Consider the following 23451-nt stretch of genomic DNA (forward strand, 5'->3'; position numbering starts at 1 on the left):
ACAGAAAGCAGTAGTTTGTACCATAAGAGGATTATTATAAAAACAGTCCACATCGACAAAAAATTGAGAAAACGCGTTGACAAATTGTTAACTGTTGAGTCTTTGATAAGTGATCTGCAGAAATTAATTGTGGACTGGCATTCCTGCACATTTAGTGTCATCTCAACCAAGTGATATTCGAAACTTCCTGGCAGATTAAAACTGTGTGCCGGACCAAGACTCGAACTCGGGATCTTTGCCTTTCGCAGGCAAGTGCTCTACCAACTGAGCTACCCAAGCACGACTCACGGCTCGTTCTCACAGCTTTACTTCTGCCAGTACCTCGTCTCCTACCTTCCAAACTTCTGCAAGGACGCAGGAGAGCTTCTGTAAAGTTTGGAAGGTAGGAGACGAGGTACTGACAGAACTAAAGCTGTGAGGACGGGCCGTGAGTCGTGCTTGGGTAGCTCAGTTGGTAGAGCACTTGCCCGCGAAAGGCAAAGGTCCCGAGTTCGAGTTTCGGTCCGGCACACACTTTTAATCTACCAAGAAGTTTCATATCAGCGTACACTCCGCTGCAGAGTGAAAATCTCATTCTGGCAAGTGATATTTATCTGCTTCCTACAATCGCCGTACTGGGAAGTTGCAGTTAATTTTCAGGAGGCTGTTGACTGATGTTATGATGCTAGAGAGACAGCTAGCGTTGTAACTAAAATGAATGTTTATTTAGTCGGTGACCGTTTTCGGGCTATGACCATTCTCAGATCAACCAGTGTACGAGGGCTATTCGGAAAATAAGGTGCGATCAGTCGTCAAACGGAAACCACTGCAACAATCAAAAATGTTTTATTTGCAGCAGTTATCTAGGCTTCCCAGTTACGTCTCAACAGAGACGTTGCTCCCACTTAAAATTTGTCGTACGTTGCATCATCTTTAAAATGCTGGATGGGATTGGATTGATTTGGGGGAAGAGATCAAACAGCGAGGTCATCGGTCTCATCGGATTAGGGAAGGATTGGGAAGGAAGTCGGCCGTGCTCTGTGTAAGATATCATGCCGGCATTTGCCTAAGCGACTTAGGGAAATCACGGTAAACCTAAATCAGGATGGCCGGACGCGGGATTGAACCGTCGTCCTCCCGCATACGAGTCCAGTATGCTAAGCACTGCGCCACCTCGCTCGGTTCTTTCCAGTGCCCTCGTCATACAAGGCAGCCGCCTCTGCTTACCGCCATATCTCTACGCTGGTCTACAGCACGTTGTCTGTGCCAAAATGTTATTTTCATAGCCAGCGGTTCACGTGGGTAGAAACGAAACTCATTGGGAACCAATTACAGGCTGTACTCTGGGTAATCAAACACTTCCCATCGAAAACGCTGCAGGAGCATCATCACTGCCCCTGCAGAGTGCGGACGAGAACAGTCATGACGAAAGAAACACATGACGGTTAAGTTGGTTGCATGATATCAGGCGAAATCTCTCACCGGACCATCACACTTGGCGGGAGACACTGTTTTCTAGGCATCTTCACGTGCTCACTGTCGCTCAAAACTGAAAAGAGCGATGGAACGTGATCGACGGGCATGCTAGAGACACCGACCAACACATCTGTACAAAGTTATATCGGATTTTCACTGTCGTTTCCATTTCGCGACTGATCGACCACACTTTCCGAATGGTTCTCGTACGTGCTGTGTCGTCCGAACAAGACACAGCCAGGCCAAAAGCACCACAGGTCGCAAAGGTGCGAGCTGGTGAAGTGCCATATAGACTCTACATTTGTACGAGTTCCACCAGCGCCACAGGCGGCGCTGACGATGAAGATATCGACTTTGCCTCGGCCAGTTGTCGGCCGAGTACAATCGTCAACGACCGGACGACAACGGACAGAAGTCCAGCAGCCCATTCGGAAGATACAAGAGCAGCTCTCGCCCACATGGTTAGAGATCATTGTCCGGGGCTGACTTAGACAGGGAACACCGTTTAATGAACTCTTATAAGTGAACAGACAGTTGCTATAAATTGCGTTTGTATGAGAAGTTTACCTACGATTGTTTCTACTTGACCATTGAGGGCGTTTTTTGTGTTATATTATGTGCAGTGTTTCAGACTTAATCATTCAACAAGTCACAAAGAGAAGTAAACACTTTTTAACTCCTTTGTGTGACTTTGTTACTGATTTGTTGGAGTGTTGTAGAGCCTTCGTTCTGATATCCTGTTACCTGAGCCTGGGGTCTAGCTGTGTAACAGTGCCAGGGAGAAATTGTCTTAGCGGTGTGCTGCACCAGAACCGTTTCACGAACTCATATGCTCGGCCTACCGTAACAACAACGGCAACTCTGCCTCTATAGCAGTGGCGACAAGGCCTTTACAAAACTGACAACGAGGCTTTACAAAAGTACCGACTTTATCTGCTGCTGTTTCGGACGGAAAATTTGCTTGGCAAACATTGGAAGGTTTCAGAATGGGCATAGCCCGAAACTGGTTACTGACTAAAGAAACACCGATATTGCTTGCAGCTCTGGCTGTCTGTTTTTGAATCACAATCCAAAATGAGTTTGTGTCCCACATTACCCGACACACTTAAGTTATTCAAATGACTGAGTTTATTTTACCAAGACGTCTGTAATACGTGGCCCTAATGCCTAAGTACAGGGTAAGTCGAGTTTGCATTGCTGTGTTTGTGCCTTGGAGGATATTTGCATATATATGTAACCCTGGAGTTCAGGACTAAGGGGCTGCCAGAATGTTCTCGAACCATCTTCAAGCTGTTTCTCTACCCTTCCACATTCGAACTGCACACGGCAAAAATGAGCACCTAAATCTTTCCGTGCGAGCTCTGATTTCTCTTATTTTATTATAATAAAGTCTTTGTTTGTTGGTGGATGCCAACAAAATATTTCCACAATCGGAGGAGAAAGTCGGTGAGCGAAATTCCACGAAAAGATCCCGCCGCAGTGCAAACGGATTGTCACTATAATTCACGTATCAAGTCGTGGCACTCTCTCCTGTATTTCGCGATTATACAAAACGAGCCGCCCTTCTTTGAACTTTTTCGATGCCTTCCGTCAGTCCCATCTGACGCGGATTACAGATGCTAGTGCAGCACAAGAGAACCTGGTCATCTTTTTATTAGTTTCAGTGATAGGACTGATGTTTATTTATTTAATCGTATGGCTACTGCCCCCTCGTCGGGCAATTCGACGCCACTTCGGCGACCTGAAGTCGATGAGGATGGTAGGATGATGAGGACAACACAACACCTAGTCCCTGGGCGGAGAAAATTCCCCAACGCAGCCGGGAATCCAACCCGGGCCCAGAGGACTGACAATCCGTCACGCTGGCCATTCAGCTACTCGGGGCGGACAGGACTGATGTGGAAATACATTTCTATGATTTATGCGTCAAACTATTTCCACTTTCAAATGGTTAACATTACCCACGACTGACGCGAAAGTCCATGGGTCTATTTCTGGCGGTTACAGCCAATTTTTATGGTACAGAAAGGTCTGGTAGCGATGCACGAGTTGTCAGCTGTGCTTTATTTTTATGCCACTATCAGGTTCGACGCAGGTTAATTGCTTATGCTGAGATCAAGAGAATCACATAAAAAATTGATAATTTCGGACTACATGGGCTGTTGTCAGGTCGAGTAAGCCTTACTCGAAACCCATTGCGAACCTGTTGTATTGCTGTAAGATAATGGAACATTCTGTGTTCTCAATTACGGCTCTCTAGAAGTCAACAAGGATTGCACAAACATGGATATTGCGAAACTCAGATACTTGTGTTCGTCCATGAGGCCTAGAGTAGGATTGACAATGGTGGACACATTCATGCCTTGTTCATTGAGTACAGGAATTCGTTCGATACAGCTCCGTACCATCGTTTCGTTTTCAAAACGTGAGCGTCCGCAGTGACTGTAATCAGAACTTCCCAGCAGATAGAACTCAAAACAGTGTTCTTATCAGATACACAGCGGTTCGATAAAAATGTGGAAACACCGCTCAAAATGAGTGCTTAAACTTATATGCCGATGCTACCCAAGCCTGCAGGTTGTCCTCAATACATTGCAAGTAACAGTCGTGATGTGAACAGTGTCCTGTGTAGTTGTGAGTGCGTTTTATCCCAAATACGTTAATGTGAACGTGGACAAATTGTTCCTGCTCGTATTATAGGTGTTCCCGTAGCCAAAGGAGCCGTTTTGTGTTTCTAGAGGACCCTCAGCAAGAGCTATACCGGTAAGTCACATAGCGAACGAAAGTTTGCGTTGAGTGATAGTGACGAACGGCCATTCAAGAGAACTGTGGCGTAAATAAGAAGAGCCAGCTGCAGAAGTCCCTGCAAAACAGAATGTCTGACTTACATATCCTGTCGGCACCAAAATAACGCGAAGGCAATTCCGTAAAAAGGGAATCACTCGGCGAGTTGGAATGTCAAAATCAGTCATCAATTATGCAAATGGTTGTAGTTGGAAAACGTGTTGCCGAAGCCTTAAAACCTGCGGATGGAGCTACGGAAAAAATAATTGGGTCGGATGAGTCTTGTTTCCGACTCCTGATCGAGTTTATGTCTCAATACAGAGGTTCGGCGATGATTTAGCAGACATAACGAAATATATCCAAGGGGCTGTGGTTATTCTGCAAGATCGCATTACTGCCAACGATTTTATGTGATCAGATCCATCCTGTGGTACAATGTTTGTTCTCCAATAGTGACGTTCTCTTCCAAGACGACAGGGCAAGTGTTCGTTCAGCTCGCATCGTTCAGAGCTGATTTTATGAGCGCTGCACTCACGAGATCTCAGTATTATTGAGCCTTTGTGCTCTATCTTGAAGAGAAAGATGAGTAATCGCCAAGCACTTCCGTCATCGTTACCTAACTCGACAGTGTATTTTTTTGTGTGCAGGATCTGTGTTTATCCGTTCTGAGACGATTGGGAGCTATTTTGAATTCCAACGAATCTCCTGCACTGCAGTAGGCATGCTAATGTAATGTCTTTGCGGTGTTTCCACACTTTTGTGAAATTCCGAGTATATGCAAAAAGGTATTAGAATTAATAGGAAAAACTGATAACAGGAGCTGAAACGTTTCATTAAGCATGGGGCCACTAACGAGCCGCTTGCGAATGTGGTGTGCCACTGTCTTCAGTATGAAATATTATCCTAGTAAATAAAGAATATTTTAATTGTAAACTTTTCGATTTAGTCCTCATCAAATTGCACTCAAAATTTTACCTATGCCCTACATAAACAAGAAATATAATTTTATTCTAAGGTGTTACATTTTACGAGATGCATTGAAGTTCTAAGGCCTCCGAATTTTTTTCTAATTAACTACTCACCCGAAATCGATGAAACTGGCGTTACTTCTCGACGTAATCGCCCTGCAGACGTACACATTTTTCACAACGCTGACACCATGATTCCATGGCAGCGGCTTAGGCTTCTTTAGGAGTCTGTTTTGACCACCGGAAAATCGCTGAGGCAATAGTAGCACGGCTGGTGAATGTGCGGCCACAGAGAGTGTCTTTCATTGTTGGAAAAAGCCAAAAGTCACTAGGAGCCAGGTCAGGTGAGTAGGGAGCATAAGGAATCACTTCAAAGTTGTTATCACGAAGAAACTGTTGCGTAACGTTAGCTCGATGTGCGGGTGCGTTGTCGTGGTGAAACAGCACACGCGCAGCCCTTCCCGGACGTTTTTGTTGCAATGCAGGAAGGAATTTTGTTCTTCAAAACATTTTCGTAGGATGCACCTGTTACCGTAGTGCCCTTTGGAACGCAATGGGTAAGGATTACGCCCTCGCTGTCCCAGAACATGGACACCATCATTTTTTCAGCACTGGCGGTTACCCGAAATTTTTTTCGTGGCGGTGAATCTGTGTGCTTCCATTGAGCTGACTGGCGCTTTGTTTCTGGATTGAAAAATGGCATCCACGTCTCATCCATTGTCACAACCGACGAAAAGAAAGTCCCATTCATGCTGTCGTTGCGCGTCAACATTGCTTGGCAACATGCCACACGGGCAGCCGTGTGGTCGTCCGTCAGCATTCGTGGCACCCACCTGGATGACACTTCTCGCATTTTCAGGTCGTTATGGAGGACTGTGTGCACAGAACCCACAGAAATGCCAACTCTGGAGGCGGTCTGTTCAACAGTCATTCGGCGATCCCCCAAAACAATTCTCTCCACTTTCTCGATCGTGTCGTCAGACCGGCTTGTGCGAGCCCGAGATTGTTTCGGTTTGTTGTCACACGATGTTCTGCCTTCATTAAACTGTCGCACCCACGAACGCACTTTCGACACATCCATAACTCCATCACCACATGTCTCCTTCAACTGTCGATAAATTTCAATTGGTTTCACACCACGCAAAATCAGAAAACGAATGATTGCACGCTGTTCAAGTAAGGAAAAGGTCGCCATTTTAAGTATTTAAAACAGTTCTCATTCTCGCCGCTGGCGGTAAAATTCCATCTGCCGTACGGTGCTGCCGTCTATGGGACGTATTGACAATGAATGCGGCCTCATTTTAAAACAATGCGCATGTTTCTATCTCTTTCCAGTCCGGAGAAAAAAAATTGGAGGCCTTAGAACTTGAATGCACCTCGTACTATGCACCTGTACTTGTTAAATTCGGTATTGTACTTGTTTTCACACTTTGATGTGATACTGCGCTAGCCTCTGTACTGAGCTACTGTTTCTTCCAAAGACCCCCGAATCACCTCGTAAATCTTGCCAAGGCTGTTTCGTTCCCTGTTCCAGTTCTTCAGCTGCATCAAAGGGCATATTGTACACTCTGAAATGACCCTAGACGTGATCTTTCAGGGTACTTATGTTGAACAGTATCGGCGCATTCGATGTCGTTTTATATAAAGGGAGCGATCAACGAATTTCCGTTTGCAACACAGCACAACACTGAAGCGGCTACATAAGCACCGATATACAGGCAAGGAATTAGTGTTGTATTCGCGACTTACCGGCATGCATGCGGTAAATACGGGAACATAAACTATAGCAACGTGATTTCTAAATGAGTCTAAACAGGACCAATGTGCTGTTTTTTCTTCTCTTGGATGCCGAAGGACAAACACTGGTAGACATACATTAGAGACGGAAGAATGTGTGGTACCGATAGCTAGGTGCGCTCTGCTAGGTTGGCACTACGACACCGACACCGATGACAGCGACCTCTAGCCGGCGCTATGCAGCTCTACGAACGCCGCTCCAGATTCTAGCCTTTTGATTCCGAGTAGACGACCAAGCAACATTGTTTCTATTTCGTAGTGGCCGAGCCACTAAAGATTTGTCTTCGTAACTTCTAGTAGCTGTTACCTTTGATACATGAAGTACATATTATTCGTGATCAAGAGATCGCTCTCCTGCTGAAAATGTCAGGAAACCGTAACTTCCAGTTATGTCGCAAACGACTGGTGTGAGTCTTATGTTTACTACAACTTCTTTCCTTCCACTATTACAATGTGAGCTATCCCAGTCTTCGTTACTAATTATGGTGCATCTCATATATTTCGATTTGTATCTGAAAACGTTTCGTACCTGCTAAGGATCGTGACAAACGAAACGAGTACTTTTGCCCAATGTCAATGGTTCCGATATGCAAACTTCAAGTTTAATACCTACATCTCTGGTGATGCTATCCAGAATATCGGTGTAAGCAAGAATAACAAAAATTTGAATATCACAAACGAGAAAGGTTACATTGCCGTTGATCAATCAACTCCTTGTTACGGTAGAATAGGTGCCTCTCTTGCCCAGTAACAAGCCACAACCTATCGTGGCCAATTTTTTGATTTGGCTGTCACGATAAGGAATATATTTTGATTTTATTGAAAAGCCCCGACAGCGAACTTAGTTATGCAAATCTGCTTGAGTGTTTTCAGCCATCAGCAATCAAGACGAACGTCTCTGTCAGCAGCTGCCGAAAACTGGTAAAAAAAACTCCACACTCGACTCGTCAGTATTTTTATTCCACCGACAGAAGTGGATTTTGGCGGAGAAGATTTCCTCCGGAGACAGTGTAACAGCTCGCAGTGGCTGCCCTTTGGAGAGCGCTGCTTAATATTCTCGTCAGGGAGGGCCCGTCTGAGGAGGAGAAGGCCTGCGGGCGGTTGTGGGGGGAGGGGGGGAGGGATAAGGAGTAAGGGGAGAGGGGAAGAGGGGTGCTAATATCTGCCGACCGACGGCGGAGGATCGGCGTCGTCCTCTACAGTGCGTCAGGCCAGGACCTGCGGCAATATCGCATAATTTTTCAATAGCGGCCAGTTTGGCAGAGGCCTCTCTTCTCCGCGTCTGCGGGGTGGGCTTTCCCCTAAGGCCGCCGCCACAGAGCCTTCCAGAAGGCGTTCCACGGAGGCGACGGGTGGCGATATTCGCCCGGGGAAATATGAATCTCCAATCGTCGGTCTGTGGTGGAGAAAGGAATGCAACAGAACGGAGAGAAACGAGGCTGCCGTTTCTCACCAAAGCTTAGGTCGACTCGGTCTCGAGCACAGAGGCCAACCGTAGGAACGAAATGTAGCTAAGCGACTCAGTTGAATGTAAACATCCACGAATTTAGTAAATATTCGGTAATTACATAATCATCGATAGTTTCGCAACCACTTCCTGGATGGTTTGCAACCATTTTTTAGACGTTTTCGTGGGCACTTCTTGGCATCACAGGTGACTCATCCCCGTATCACGAGCTCCAAACGTTACGTGTCACGTGTTATCGGGGACCATCAATTTCGAGTTACAGTGGGTGGACAAAAATGTAGAAACACCACACATACATTGACAAATACGGTGTACGAAAACCGTTGGCCGGCCGTTGTGGCCGAGTGGTTCTAGGCGCTTCAGTCTGCAACCGCGCGACCGCTACGGTCGCAGTTTCGAATCCTGCCTCGGGCATGGATGTGTGTGATGTCCTTAGGATAGTTAGGTTTAAGTAGTTCTAAGTTCTAGGGGACTGATGACCTCTGATTTAAAGTCCCATAGTGCTCAGAGCCATTTGAACCATTTTGAACCATTTGAAAAGCGTTGTCATTGGAAAACTACTTCCACTCATCTCGGAATGGATAAATAGATATCCCGTTCTCTTTTCGAGAGAACATTATACCACCATCACCATCATCATCATCATCATTTAAGACTGATTATGCCTTTCAGCGTCCAGTCTGGAGCATAGCCCCCCTTATACAGTTCCTCCATGATCCCCTATTCAGTGCTAACATTGGTGTCTCTTCTGATGTTAAACCTATTACTTCAAAATCATTCTTAACCGAATCCAGGTACCTTCTCCTCGGTCTGCCCCGACTCCTCCTACCCTCTACTGCTGAATCCATGAGTCTCTTGGGTAACCTTGCTTCTCCCATGCGTGTAACATGACCCCACCATCTAAGCCTGTTCGCCCTGACTGCCACATCTATAGAGTTCATTCCCAGTTTTTCTTTGATTTCCTCATTGTGGACACCCTCCTGCCATTGTTCACATCTACTAGTACCTGCAATCATCCTAGCTACTTTCATATCCGTAACCTCAACCTTGTTGATAAGGTAACCTGAATCCACCCAGCTTTCGCTCCCATACAACAAAGTTGGTCGAAAGATTGAACGGTGCACAGATAACTTAGTCTTGGTACTGACTTCCTTCTTGCAGAAGAGAGTAGATCGTAGCTGAGCGCTCACTGCATTAGCTTTGCTACACCTCACTTCCAGTTCTTTCACTATGTTGCCATCCTGTGAGAATACGCATCCTAAGTACTTGAAACCGTCCACCTGTTGTAACTTTGTTCCTCCTATTTGGCTCTCAATCCGTTTATATTTCTTTCCCACTGACATTACTTTCGTTTTGGAGATGCTAATCTTCATACCATACTCCTTACATTTCTGATCTAGCTCTGAAATATTACTTTGCAAACTTTCAATCGAATCTGCCACCACAACTAAGTCATCCGCATATGCAAGACTGCTTATTTTGTGTTCACATATCTTAATCTCACCCAGACAGTCTATTGTTTTCAACGTATGGTCCATAAATAATATGAACAACAGTGGAGACAGGTTGCAGCCTTGTCTTACTCCTGAAACTACTCTGAACCATGAACTGAATTTACCGTCAACTCTAACTGCTGCCTGAGTATCCATGTAAAGACCTTTAATTGCTTGCAAAAGTTTGCCTCCTATTCCATAATCTTGTAGAACAGACAATAACTTCCTCCTAGGAACCCGGTCATATGCCTTTTCTAGATCTATAAAGCATAGATACAATTCCCTGTTCCACTCATAACACTTCTCCATTATTTGCCGTAAGCTAAAGATCTGGTCCTGACAACCTCTAAGAGGCCTAAACCCACACATTATACCATCCTTCCAAAAAATTATTGGCAAGTTCACTAACGATGATAGCGATGGATAGCGAACAGGCATGTTTTGCTCCAAAATAGACCAGAAAGGCTCAATAATATTGAAACGCGAGTGGCTATCGTGGCCAGGGGAAGATGCGACAATTCGTCCACGGATTCACAGAACCAGTCGTAGACATGTTAGGTCTGAACAGGGGCCAAGTAGTATTGAAAGACTGCATCACTATTGGGGAACAAACATTGTGCCATGGGATGGATCTGATCATCCAAAACGTACACACAACCTTTAGCAGTAATGCGGCTCTGCATAGCACACTCAGGGCGCATTTAACAGCAGGATATGGCTACCCAAATCATCTCCGAACCCTGACCATGTTTCCCTTGTCGGACGTAAAATCGGCCAGAAGCTGGAAACAGTGAACAACAGGACTCATACGACCCAAAACTTGTCTTCCACTACTCCACAGTCGAGGTTCTGTGGCTTCAGCACCACGTTTTCTTATTACCGGCATCTTTTTCACTGATGATTGGTTTTCCGCCGCTTATGGATGGAAATTCAAAAATCCAAAGTAGTTGATAGCAGCGGAAATTAAAAAAAAAATGCTCGAGAAATTCCAAAGAGATCGATTCCCTTATGAATAAAGTGCCGGGATATTAAAAATATGGTGCGAAATTCTAACAAATCTAACATGGCAGATTTTGGGAAATTAAAAAGAAAATAAAAACTATAGGAAACTCAAGAAATCGAAGCTGGCGTTGGCGGAAAAATTAAAAACTGAAGGGAACAAATGCAGCTAGCCCAGTTGCACATTGTACAGCTCCGCCCCTCCCTACAGCTTCCTTTTCCACTGCTACCTTCCCTTGGAATCTGTCCGAGTAATCACAATGAAGTTTTAAAAATAAAAGAGCCAATCAATGAAATCCAAGATAAATGGACTAACCGAATTGTATTAGATGTAAATTTAAAATTCCCCCGTCTTACCAACGATGACAACGTAATACTTAAATTATGCGTAAAAAAGGTTTCAAATTATAAACTCCTGGAAATGGAAAAAAGAACACATTGACACCGGTGTGTCAGACCCACCATACTTGCTCCGGACACTGCGAGAGGGCTGTACAAGCAATGATCACACGCACGGCACAGCGGACACACCAGGAACCGCGGTGTTGGCCGTCGAATGGCGCTAGCTGCGCAGCATTTGTGCACCGCCGCCGTCAGTGTCAGTCAGTTTGCCGTGGCATACGGAGCTCCATCGCAGTCTTTAACACTGGTAGCACGCCGCGACAGCGTGGACGTGAACTGTATGTGCAGTTGACGGACTTTGAGCGAGGGCGTATAGTGGGCATGCGGGAGGCCGGGTGGACGTACCGCCGAATTGCTCAACACGTGGGGCGTGAGGTCTCCACAGTACATCGATGTTGTCGCCAGTGGTTGGCGGAAGGTGCACGTGCCTGTCGACCTGGGACCGGATCGCAGCGACGCACGGATGCACGCCAAGACCGTAGGATCCTACGCAGTGCCGTAGGGGACCGCACCGCCACTTCCCAGCAAATTAGGGACACTGTTGCTCCTGGGGTATCGGCGAGGACCATTCGCAACCGTCTCCATGAAGCTGGGCTACGGTGCCGCACACCGTTAGGCCGTCTTCCGCTCACGCCCCAACATCGTGCAGCCCGCCTCCAGTGGTGTCGCGTCGGGCGTGAATGGAGGGACGAATGGAGACGTGTCGTCTTCAGCGATGAGAGTCGCTTCTGCCTTGGTGCCAATGATGGTCGTATGCGTGTTTGGCGCCGTGCAGGTGAGCGCCACAATCAGGACTGCATACGACCGAGGCACACAGGGCCAACACCCGGCACCATGGTGTGGGGAGCGATCTCCTACACTGGCCGTACACCACTGGTGATCGTCGAGGGGACACTGAATAGTGCACGGTACATCTAAACCGTCATCGAACCCATCGTTCTACCATTCCTAGACCGGCAAGGGAACTTGCTGTTCCAACAGGACAATGCACGTCCGCATGTATCCCGTGCCAACCAACGTGCTCTAGAAGGTGTAAGTCAACTACCCTGGCCAGCAAGATCTCCGGATCTGTCCCCCATTGAGCATGTTTGGGACTGGATGAAGCGTCGTCTCACGCGGTCTGCACGTCCAGCCCGAACGCTGGTCCAACTGAGGCGCCAGGTGGAAATGGCACGGCAAGCCGTTCCACAGGACTACGTCCAGCATCTCTACGATCGTCTCCATGGGAGAATAGCAGCCTGCATTGCTGCGAAAGGTGGATGTACACTGTACTTGTGTCGACATTGTGCATGCTCTGTTGCCTGTGTCTATGTGCCTGTGGTTCTGTCAGTGTGATCATGTGATGTATCTGACCCCAGGAATGTGTCAATAAAGTTTCCCCTTCCTGGGACAATGAATTCACGGTGTTCTTATTTCAATTTCCAGGAGTGTATTATCTCCAGAGGTGGCCACCATGGGACTGCAGGTGTTAGGGATAGTAGTGGTTGTCACGCAGGATACGCATCGTCGTACTTTGATTCACACCACGTTGGCGGGCCACTGGCTTGGGGCTTGCATTACGATTCGTCTCAGTATCCCGTGGAACCCGGTCCTCCAAATCTAGTGTACGCACTGTGCGCCGCCTCCCTGGGTATTCGTCTCTCTGAAAGGGCCTACGATCACACAAAACCACGAAAGGGGTTAAAATGTTTTGTCGGGTTGGGTTGTTTGGGGGAGGAGACTAAACAGCGACGTCATCGGTCTCATCGGATTAGGAAAGGATGGGAAGGGAAGTCGGCTGTGCCCTTTCAAACGTAAGCATCGCGGCATTTGCCTGGAGCGATTAAGGGAAATCACGGAAAACCTCAGAATGGCCGGACGCGGGATTGAACCATCGTCCTCCCGAAATGTTTTGTGATTTTATTTTGTATTTTATTTACATGTCAAGTTCCGTAGGATCAAAGTGAGGAGCAAATCTCCAAGGTCATGGAACGTGTCAGTACATGAAATTACAACATAAAAGTAATAGCAGATAAAAATAAATGTTCATGAACCTGAAAAAAGTCAGTCCATAAGTTTAAGTAAACGCTATCAGCAGTACAATAACAATCATTTTAATTTTTCAAGGAACTCCTCTACAGAATAGAAGGAGTGACTCATGAGGAAACTCTTCAGTTTAGATTTGAAAGCGCGTGGATTACTGCTAGGATTTTTGAATTAAAGTGGCAGCTTATTGAAAATCGATGCAGCAGTATACTGTACACCTTATTGCACAAGAGTTAAGAAGTCCGATACAAATGCAGGTTTGATTTCTGCCGAGTGTTAACCGAGTCAAAGCTGCTTATTCTTGAAAATAAACAAATATTGGTAAGAAGTAACGACAATAAGGAATATCCAAATTCAGAGGCCAATGTCAAAATACAAAAAGTCGTGAACAGAGGTCGACAAGAGGTTCGTGAACTTACACCACTTATTGCCCGAACCGCCCGTTTCTGAGCCAAAAATATCCTTTTAGAATGGGAAGAGTTATCCAAAAATATAATATCTTACGACATAAACGAATTAAAATAAGCACAGTAGACTAATTTTCGTGTCGAAGTGTCACTCACTTCAGGTACCGTTCGAATAGTAAAAAGGCAGTATTAAGTCTTTGAACAAGATCCTGAACGTGGGCTTTCCCTGACAGATTACAATCTATCTAAAGACCTAGAAATTTGAACTGTTCAGTTTCACTAATCATATGCCCGTTCTGTGAAATTAAAACGTCAGGTTTTGTTGAATTGTGTGTTAGAAACTGTAAAAACTGAGTCTTATTGTGATTTAGCGTTATTTTATTTTCTGCAAGCCATGAACTGAGGTCATGTACTGTACTATTTGAAACCGAGCCAATGTTACACACAACATCTTTTACTACCAAGTTAGTGTCATCAGCAAACAGAAATATTTTAGAGTTACCCGTAATACTAGAGGGCATATCATTTATATAAATAATGAACAGGAGTGGACCCAACACTGATCCCTGCGGCACCCCCCACTTGACAGTATCGCACTCAGACCCCACATCACAGCCGTTATCAACATTGTGAATAATGACCATTTGCTGCCTGTTGCTAAACTAAGAGGTGAAGCAGTTGTGAGCTACTCCCCGTATTCCGTAATGGTCCAACTTTTGGAGAAATATTTTCTGATCAACACAATCAAATGCCTTAGTTAAATAAAAAAAAATACGCCAAGCGCTCAAAACCTTTTGTTTATCCCATCCAGTAGCTCACAGAGAAAAGAGAATATAGCATTTTCAGTTATTAAACGACTTCTAAAGCCGAACTGTACATTTGATAGCAAATCGTGTGATTAAAATGATCAGTTATCCTTACATACACAGCCTTTTCAATAACTTTAGCAAACACTGACGGCATATAAAATGATCTACAATTATCTACATTATCCCTTTCTCGCTTTTTATAAAGCGGCTTTACTACTGAGTACGTTAATCGCTCAGGAAACTGACCATTCCTGATGTGGCTGGTATCTGTGAGGGTACTTGTTTTGATATGGCCTCTTGACCGTTTCCATCTGCTTGGCGTTACAAAAACACCATTTTAGCTTATTCCCGACATGAATAACGGACCATTCTGGTGCTCACGGTACGCGCTGCGTCACTCACACAGCCTGCAACACACGAGGAACACACGGCAGGCGCGTGGTCAGAGGAACGTTCATTGTCAGGGCCATGTAGTGTGGTAACGATGCATTTCCAGACACATGGTCGTCGCACCTTTTTTCCTCCATTCCCAGTCAGGAATCGATCCCTGCAGTTTCTTGGTTTTATTAATGTTAACCCTGTATAGTAATGACGTCACTAACAGGCAACTGCGATTGGGATAATGGGGCCTACAATGCGTGCTTCCTTGTCGATGTTGTGACAACTGTAACGTCCAGCGTTTCATCTCAGATCAGAATTCTGGTAGACCACTTAAACAACATTTAATGAGATGTAAGAACAGGTGCCGAAGCGACAAGAATCTATCCTGTAAAACTGTAGTGTCCGTCTGTTTGAACACGCTAATCTTCAAAACAACCACACGAATTTTCAAGGGCCTCTCACTCTTAACTTAAGTATAACGCGGAGCACCGTATAGACATTAGTTAATAAAAACCGGATCACCGGAAAAAGATACCGTGGTTTAAAGTTGTATCTAATACCGTCACATTTGCGTGTTTCTCTGAACACGCTAATCTTCATGTCTACTAAGCGAATTATGATGGGGTTTTCACATGTACCTCGAACATAGCTAAGAACACCCTACAGGTTTTACTTTACCGAAAGGGATCCTGGAAAAAAAGATATCGTAATTAAGTTTTGCACATGCTTCACTACTGTCCATTAAAATTGCTACACCAAGAAGAAATGCAGATGATAAAAGGGTGTTCATTGGACAAATATATTATACTAGACCTGGCATGTGATTACATTTTCACGCAATTTGGGTGCATAGATCCGGAGAAATCAGTACCCAGAACAACCACCTCTGGCCGTAATAACGGCCTTCATACGCCTGGGCATTGAGTCAAACAGAGCTTGGATGGCGTCTACAGGTACAGTTGCCCATGCAGCTTCAACATGATACCACAGTTCATCAAGAGTAGCGACTGGTGTATTGTGACGAGCCAGTTGCTCGCCCACCATTGAGCAGACGTTTTCAGTTGGTGAGAGATCTAGAGAATGTCTTGACCAGGTCTACACTCGATCATTTTCTGTATCCAGAAAGGCCCGTACAGGACCTGCAACATGCGGTCGTGCATTATCCTGCTGAAATGTGGGGTTTCGCAGGGATCGAATGAAGTGTAGAGCCACGGCTCGTAACACATCTGAAATTTAACGTCCACTGTTCAAAGTGCCGTCAATGTGAACAAAAGGTGACCGAGACGTGTAACCAATGGCACCCCATACCATCACGCCAGGTGTTAAGCCAGTAAGGCGATGACGAATATACGCTTCTAATGTGCATTCACCGCGATGTCGCCAAACACGGATGCGACCATCATGATGCTGTAAACACAAACTGGATTCATCCGAAAAAATGACGCTTTGCCATTCGTGCAACCAGTTTCGTCGTTGAGTACAACATCGCAGGCGCTCCTGTTCGTGACGCAGCGTCAAGGGTAACCGCAGCCACGGTCTCCGAGCCGATAGCCCATGCTGCTGCAAACGTCGTCGAACTGTTCGTGCAGATGGTTGTTGTCTTGCAAACGTCCCCATCTGTTGACTCAGGGATCGAGACGTGGCTGCACGATTCGTTACAGCCAAGCGGGTAAGATGCCTGTCATCTCGACTGCTAGTGATACGAGGCCGTTGGGACCCAGCACGGCGTTCCGTATTACCCTCCTGAACCCACCGATTCCATATTCTGCTAACAGTCATTGGATCTCGACCAACGCGAGCAGCAATATCGCGATACGATAAACCGCAATCGCGATATGCTACAATCCGACGGAAACGTGTTGGTACGCATTTCTTCTCCTTACACGTGGCATCACAACAACGTTTCACCAGGAAACGCCGGTCAACTGCTGTTTGTGTATGAGAAATCGGTCGGAAACTTCCCTCATGTCTGGACGTTGTAGGTGTCGCCACCGCCGCCAACCGTGTGTGAGTGCTCTGAAACGCTAAGTATTTGCATATCATGGCATCTTCTTCCTCTCGGTTAAATTTCGCGTCTGTAGCCCGTCATCTTCGTGGTGTAGCAATTTTAATGGCCAGTAGTGTAATATAAAAGCGAAAGTAACTCTGCTACGTTATCACGAATAACCCACTGAACCGATTTCGATTAAATATATTATGGAGATAGATTAAACCCTCAGTAATTAGTAAATGTATGTACTCTTTGAAAAAGTTATTTACTCTTTGACTTTCGATCTTTATCATATTTGTAAAATTGTTTTTATTTGTTGATATGTGCTACGTGCTACGATCCGAAGTACTAAATATAGTAAGATGAACAGAACACAAATATGATAGCTTCTATGTTAAATGAGGTGACAAAACTCATGGGATAGTGATATGTACATGTGAAGTTTGCGGTAGTATCGCTTTTGTACTTAGGTAATTCATGTGAAAAGGCTTCCGATGGGATTATGACCGCACGACCGAAAGAAACCGACTTTTAACACGGAATGGTAGTTAGAGCTAGAAGCATTGGACATTCCAATCCGGAAATCGTTAGTGAATCCACAGTGTCAAAAGCGTGCAAGGAATATCGAAATCCAGGTGTTAACCCTCACCATTCGACAATGCTGTGGCCCATGGCTCTCGCTTAACGACCGAAAGCAACGGCTTTGGCGTAGAGTTGCCAGTGTTGACAGATAAGCCACACTCCACGAAACAACAGCAGAAGTCAGTGTGAGACATTCGATGAACGTACACTGCGTGATCAAAAGTATCCGAACACTTACAAAAACATGCGTTTTTCATATTACGTGCACTGTGCTGACACCTGCTGCCCGGTACTCGATATCACCGACCTCAGTAGTCATTACACAGCGTGGGACAGTAGAATGGGGCCGGCCGCGGTGGTCCAGCGGTTCTAGGCGCTCAGTCCGGAACCGCGCGACTGCTACGGTCGCAGTATCGAATCCTGCCTCGGGCATGGATGTGTGTGATGTCCTTAGGTTAGTTAGGTTCAAGTAGTTCTAAGTTCTAGGGGACTGATGACCACAGATGTTAAGTCCCATAGTGCTCAGAGCCATTTGATTTCAGTAGAATGGGGCCCTCCGCGGCACTCATGGACTTCGAACGTGGTCAGGTGATTGGGTGGCACTTGAGTCATACGTCTGTACGCGAGATACCCACACTCCTTAACATACCTAGGTCCACTGTATCCGATGTGATAGTGAAGTGGAATCGTGAAGGGACACGTACAGCACAAAAGCGTACAGGCCGACCACGTCCACTGATTGACAGAGACTGACGACAGTCGAAGAGGGTGATAATGTGTAATAGGCTGACATCTGTCCAGACCATCACACAGAAATTCCAAACTGCATCAGGGTCCACTGCAAGCACTATCACAGTTAGGCGGGAGGTGAGAAAACGGAGTTCATGGTCGAGCGGCTGCTCATAAACCACACATCACGCTGGTAAATCCCAAACGACGCCTCGATTGGTGTAAGGAGTGTAAATATTGTACGACTAAACAGTGTAAAAACTTTTTGAGGAGCGACGAATCGCGGTATACGATGTGGCGATCCGATGGCAGGATGTAGGTATGACGAATGCCCCGTGAATGTTATCTGCCAGCGAGTGTAGTGCCAACAGTAAAATTCCGAGACGGTGGTGCTATGGTGTGGTCGTGTTTTTCATGGAGAGGGCTCGCTGCCCCTGTTGTTTTGCGTGCCACTACCACAGCACTGACGTTTAAAGCACCTTCTTGCTTCCCACTGCTCAAGAGCAATTCGGGGATGGCGATTGCATCTTTCAACAAGATCGAGTACCTGTTCATAATGTACGGCCTGTGGCGGAGTGGTTACACGACAGTAACATCCCTGTAATGGACTGGCCTGCACAGAGTCCTGACCAGAGTCCTACAGAACACCTCTGGGATGTTTCGCAACGCCGACCTCGTGGCAGGCCTGACTGACCGACACCGATACCTCTCTTCAGTGCAGCACTCGGTGAAGAATGTGTAACGCCGGAAATGCATAGCCTCCTATTTCCATCTATTGCACTATTATTTTTTTTCCTTGCTTTGTTACCTCAAGATATGACATTTCTGTCTCTTTATATATTGTAATTTTTTACTGTTTGTATATATATATTTATGCATTTATGTCGATGTATAATTGGTTTGTTTCGTAAATATTATTTGTATTTTTACGCTGGATCTTGCCTAGGGAAGACTGCTATCGAACGATTACGTCGATAGGTCGTGTGAAGAATCAAAGTGTGTAGGATCTTTGGTAGTGTTAACTCTGCCGCGTGGAGCGCGGGCTGAGCAGAGAGAGTCTGGCGGGAGTAGCGAGTGGAGCAGGTGTGTTGTGTGAAGCTCCCGCGAGTTGCCGCGCTTTCGGGGTTTGGCAGCATGTAATTGCGCTCGACTTGCAATGATAGTTTCTGACATGGTGTCGCGGACGGGAAGCATTAGCTGGCGCACAACAAGAGCCCGTTTCGTCTGGTGACCGTGACGAGAAGAAGGCGCGCCAACATCCAGCTTCTGCGACAGCGACGGCCGACAATGAGTGATGTCGCCATCTCCTCGGTCGACGGCTTCAAACCTTCAATCAACCAACAAGGAAGACTGGAAGCACGTAAAGTTTTAGAACTGTATGGCAGACCTCAGCTTTTAAAACTGTTCAAATCACAAAATTACAGCAACGTAGCATGAAACTTTCTGGCTCATTGTCCCAATTGCATTACCAAGCAGGGTCCCTTCCTTTTCCGGAATGAACCCGAGTGTCGTTGAAATTCAAAGGCCAGCATTAAAGCAGCATCATTCGATTTCATTGCTTTAATTTCAAAGTTCAGTTAAGGTATTCATAGCTGGCTACAATATTTAGATTACACAAGCACAAATTAAGAGTGCGAGTTTTGTTACCGTATTTTAGCTTACCTGTGACTGCAGCTCAGCTTGGTATGAACTAAATGTTACTATTGGTAATTGTTCAGAATCATTTAATCCAAGTTCAAAGTTAAATCTCTTATTTCTAAATTGCGTAGATTCAAGTAGCTTTTGAAATGATTGTTGAGGTAGTCCAAGACTAACCGCATTTTACTGGATTTACATGTGCTTCAGAAAGAAAGCTCACTATTAACTTCAGTCACTAAATTAACTTTCGATTTTCTAGTTTTATTAATTCTTTTGCTAAATTAAGTCAGAGTGTAGCGAAATTTATTACTTCTGACAAACATTCAGTTTTCACACTACACGTGTCAACCTTCAGTTGCCACGCTTCTAGTACTAATTATATGTGTAATAATCTTTCTTTAGTAATTGTCCTTAGGACTGGCGACCGTAATTTCCCCCAAATCTCAAATATCTAATTACCGCTAGTTAATTGTTAATGTAACGGCCGCACATTTACTTTCTTTATTAACTTTACCCCTTTTCAAAATTAATTTCCACCAGTTTCATTAGCACTTTTCCTTTCATTTAGATGTAACCCTTTCCTCCCTCTTTACCGACAAATTAACCTCGGTGACGATTGCTTTTCCCAAATTTCCATTAGGTACACAAAGGTTCATGCTAAGTTGCTGTAATTTTGTGATGCAACAGTTTTAAAAGTTTGAAAAGCTGAGGTCTGCCATACAGTTCTAAAACTTTACGTGCTTCCTGTCTTCCTTGTTGGTTGATTGAAGGTTTGAAGCCGTCGATCGAGGAGGTGGCGACAGTCACTCATTGTCGGCCGTCGGTGTTGCAGAAGCTGGATGTTGACGCGCCTTCTTCTCGACACGGTCACCAGACGAAACGGGCTCTTGATGTGCGCCAGCTAATGCTTCCCGTCCGCGACACCGTGTCAGAAACTATCATCGCAAGTCGAGCGCAATTACATGCTGCCAAACCCCGAAAGCGCGGCAACTCGCGGGAGCTTCACACAACACATCTGCTCCACTCGCTACTCCAGCCAGACTCCCTCTCTGCCCGCGCTCCACGCGACCGAGTTAACACTACCAAAGATCCTAAACACTTTGGTTCTCCACACGACCTATCGATGTATCCGTTCAATAGCATAATTTTCCCTAGGCCAGACCCAGCGTATAAATACAATTAATATTCACAAAACAAACAAACATAAATGCATAAATATATATATACAAACAGTAAAACAATTACAATATATAAAGGCACAGAAATGTCATATCTTGAGGAAACAAAGCAAGGAGAAAAAATTATAGTACAATGGATGGAAATACATTTCCGGCGTTACACTGTGTTTACGTGGAGTGGATCCGATCAATGATTAGAAAGGGTTATGTTCGGTTACTTGGACTTCATGTTTCCAAACAACGATGTGTTTTTTTATGGATGACAATTGGCCATGTCATAGGGCCACAGAATTTGGGATTGTTTAAATAATATTCTGGACAATTCCGAATGATTTGGCCTCCGAGATCGCCGAATGTAGAAGACAGTAGTAGACCCGGCCTAGCAGAGACCACGACGACAGGAGCTATTAGTGCTCCATATCGATTGCTTGTATGGACATAGTATATAGGCAAAGACACTGACTGTTTGCCTGTTGCACATCGCTTGCGACACTTACCTGTAGTAAAAAGTTATCTTCTTTATTGTAACAAAATCTATTAATGCGATTTGCTGGAATTGTTGTATAGCATTCCGAGAACGCAGCATCCTTCAGGTACCCTATACGAGACGAGTGGCCAGGATCCCACAAAATAAGTAACAAAAATAAAGTTACACATCTAGGTTTAAGCACAAACGCACAGTAAATGACATCTATCACAGTGTTGTGGTAATGCAATGCAAAAAGTAAAAAGTCGAACAATAAATAAGTATAAAAAGAGTAAACAGAAAAGACTTTATCACAAAACTGGGAAAGCATGACTACATAACAGTTTACATTAATAAACAAAATCAATAAAATAAAATTAGTACTTGTCAAGGCTACTTGAGGAGGTATAAAATATGGCGAGTGATACACAAACCAATTGAGAGGAACAGTTATCAATTGTAACTACAGAACATATGAAATATTTAAGCAGTGTCAATAAGACAAACAGAAATAAATAAATGCAGGAAAATGGAGGAATGTGAGAGAACACACAGCAAATGCCACCTTTGATACTGTAGTGGTACTACATTTTAAAAAGTAAAATTGTGAGCATTATACAAATCTAAACGCAGCAAACAGAAGAAACATTAACACTATGCATTACCACTACATTCTACTTTTTTATTGCGTTTGTGCTTCTATCTAGATTTATAACTTCTCTTCCAGTGTCATTTACAAACAGTGTAACTTCTTTGGCGACAACACTCAGTAAAGGGCTGATGATGGCCTTGTAAGCCTAAAACCGGGTAACACAATAAATTAATACTGTAGAACAAAAGCAAACTATCGCTCTTCATTTATTATAATTTCGTTCTACCAAGAATAGACGGAAAATTCAGTGAGCAAGATAATAAAAACTTATACACTACTAGCCATTAAAATTGCTACACCACGAAGATGACGTGTCACAAACGCGAAATTTAACCGACAGGAAGAAGATGCTGTGATATGCAAATGATTAGCTTTTCAGAGCATTCACACAACTTTGGCGCCGGTGGCGACACCTAAAATGTGCTGACATGAGGAAAGTTTCCAACCGATTTCTCATACAGAAACAGCAGTTGACCGGCGTTGACTGGTGAAACGTTATTGTGATGCCTCGTGTAAGGAGGAGAAATGCGTACCATCACGTTTCCGACTTTGATAAAGGTCGGATTGTAGCCTATCCCGATTTCGGTTTATCGTATCGCGACATTGCTGCTCCCGTTGGTTGAGATCCAATGACTGTTAGCAGAATATGGAATCGGTGGGTTCAGAAGGGTAATACGGAACGCCGTGCTGTATTCCAACGGCCTCGTATCACTAGCAGTCGAGATGACAGGCATCTTATCCGCACGGTTGTAACGGATCGTGCAGCCACGTCTCGATCCCTGAGTCAACAGATGGGGACGTTTGCAAGACAACAACCAGCTGCACGAACAGTTCGACGATGTTTGCAGCAGCATGGACTATCAGCTCGGAAACCATGGCTGCGGTTACCCTTGACGCTGCATCACACACAGGAGCGCCTGTGATGGTGTACTCAATGACGAACCTGGGTGCACGAATGGCAAAACATCATTTTTTCGGATGAATCCAGTTTCTGTTTACAGCATCATGATGGTTGCAACCGTGTTTGGCGACAACGCGGTGAACGCACATTGGAAGCGTGTATTCGTCATCGCCATACTGGCGTATCACCTGTAGTGATGGTATGGGGTGCCATTGGTTACACGTCTCGGTAACCTCTTGTTCGCACTGACGGCACTTTGAACAGTGGACGTTAAATTTCAGATGCGTTACGACCCATGGCTCTACCCGTCATTCGATCCCTGCGAAA

Source organism: Schistocerca cancellata, chromosome 2, assembly GCF_023864275.1.
Source record: "Schistocerca cancellata isolate TAMUIC-IGC-003103 chromosome 2, iqSchCanc2.1, whole genome shotgun sequence".
Lineage (NCBI taxonomy): Eukaryota > Metazoa > Arthropoda > Insecta > Orthoptera > Acrididae > Schistocerca > Schistocerca cancellata.